The 2,337-nt window shown below is 35.2% G+C and overlaps 1 non-coding gene across 1 annotated transcript; it reads left to right on the top strand.

Annotated features, from left to right (window-relative positions):
* The first annotated feature begins 2,044 nt into the window (after window positions 1-2,044).
* Window positions 2,045-2,130, top strand: TRNAM-CAU (transfer RNA methionine (anticodon CAU)). The gene is given in 2 exon segments: window positions 2,045-2,082; window positions 2,095-2,130. It is a non-coding gene; the product is annotated as a tRNA-Met (tRNA).
* Window positions 2,131-2,337: the final 207 nt, after the last annotated feature.

The raw sequence follows: 2,337 nt of genomic DNA, 5'->3' as shown, positions 1-2,337 counted from the left end.
AGTCTATGGATGGATTTTTTTAAGGCCTCAAGCTAAGCCCATCCCAGCACTACGTTGGGTTTTTCTTTTTTTGGTAAAGCACTACGTTGGGTTATGTTTTACTATTTATTGTTTACATTTTGGCCATGGGAATTACCCATCTAAACCCATCAATTTGCCAAAAAGAGCCCACAAATTGGCCTACCCATCTAAACCTCACTTTAATCCCCCCCCCCCCCCCCTTGCGAAGTCTGGATCAGCTCTCTGTTATGAGAGAATTATCACTCCAGGGCCCTGTGGGGCCCATGACATATAAATTTTATCTTTCTTTATGAATTTTTTTTTCGAAAATCGAATGAAATTTTTATTCTTCCAAAATATGCAAAGAATCAAACGAGGCTTTCCTTCTCTCTTCGTTTTCTCCTTCTATCTCTTCTCTCTTTTCTTTTATCTCTCTTCTCTTTGAAAACGGCCCTTTAGCCAAACAACCCCACGGCCCACCCTCTTTTATAGTTGAAAATATAAAATTATTTTTTATTATTAATGCACTTTATTTTATCTAACCAAACAATTACATCTCACTCTTTCTTTTTTTCTTTTCTTTTTTTTCCCCTCTTCCTTCCCCATGTTACCTGTATGGCTGTATAGGTGTCACCTCCTCCCCTTTTGTCTTTCTTACTCACCACATTTAACATTATAAATTATATAATAGATACATATGTGTATAATATATCTCTATATATTATGTTGTAAACTTTATTAATATCATATATAGTATATATACATATATAATATTTTTAATTAAATAATCAATGGGCCTGCCTTATGGGCTTGCACGCTCACTCTAATTTTCTACACAGGTGCGCTCTGAAATCTAATTATTAATTCTTCGATTAAGTTGATTTTTTTCTTGTCATTGGTTTAATCTAATTACGCCATATAAGAGACCGACAGATGGATATACATATCAACCTGGTAACTGATCAAGGTTTCAAACGTTAGTAATTGTTTAAATAGTCTTGGAATCGAAAGCATACTAACTCCACATTAAAAATAGAATAATAGAATGTGGGACATCACAAGAACAATGTGCTCCATTGAGGATTTTGAACCGCATGGTAGGGGGCGGGTCCACTAAGATTTTTATTTCTAATTTTTTTTAATATTTGTAAGTGAATCCCAGTCTCTATTGTGTTGTTCAAAATTCTTAGGAGAGTACAATGTTCTCCCTAACATTTTGGCAGTAACAACATAGAATGAGAAAGTGATGGTCAGATTCCATTAAAAAGAAAAGTGTTTCTGGCCTTCCTTGCCACTTACAAAGCAGCACCGGAGATTGTATACACCAAATCCAATTGAGACGTATCCTTCACTTCCCAAGACAAAGAGTAGATGTTTGTATACGCATGAACATGAGTTTTACCTCTTTCCAAGGTGGAGAAGGGATATCACTTTTCACAGAGAAATATCAACCAATACTTTTTTGTGATTTTTCTCTTCTGTTAGTATGGATATGAGGATAGTGTTCAAATCTCCTCGAGATTACAGAAGATTACCGTAGTAAGACCGATGTCTCATAATTATTAGGTCAAAGGTTCGTAAAACTCTGCCTTATGTTTAAATTATTGTTAAACTACACCTAAGAAAACAGCCCGGTAAACCTATGTTCCAAAAGGAAAGAAATAGCAAAAAGAGGCCTAAAAACCCTTCTTTAGGATTTAGAAAAGAGAAAAACAAACTAATAATTCCTCTAGATCACCTCTAATAGGTACTACCCACTTTCTCTCTTCGGCCAAAAATAGATATGACCATTGATATGAATACCAATAATCTTAGCATGTCAATCCATGTTAAGCAACCACTGAAGTATTCTCCTTTTCTTTTTCATTTTTCCCTAGGGGTGAAAAAATGAAATTAAATAGGATTATTATGATCTCTTTTTAATACGTCACTTTCAGCTTTAGAGTCTGAGCTGTGCAACACTATTGTTGCCATAACCAGTTTCAGGGTAGAAAGCAAAATGAAAATAAATCAGAACAATTTTTGTGGTAAACGAATCAAATGTGGGGTGGTGGCGCAGTTGGCTAGCGCGTAGGTCTCATAGCTGTCTGAGTAATCCTGAGGTCGAGAGTTCGAGCCTCTCTCACCCCACTAATTTTATCTTTATTAGCATGATTTTGTTTTTTTTCAGGTGTTTTGGTAGAATTTTGAGTCCACTTCTTCTGAAGTGCATTCTTGTCTTGTTAACATCAAGGAGAACAATATGCTTTCTTGACACTTTTAAACCACAAATAGTAGTATGGCCTACTTATAAATTTGTATCGCAAGATCGATTATGTAACACACACATTTATCAAT

The sequence above is a fragment of the Hakea prostrata genome, chromosome 8 (genome assembly GCF_041222555.1).
Source record: "Hakea prostrata isolate BN-2017 chromosome 8, UWA_Hpros_2, whole genome shotgun sequence".
Classification (NCBI taxonomy): Eukaryota; Viridiplantae; Streptophyta; class Magnoliopsida; order Proteales; family Proteaceae; genus Hakea; species Hakea prostrata.
The sequence above is the reverse complement of the archived record's forward strand: the minus strand, read 5'-3'. Positions and strand labels throughout refer to the sequence as shown.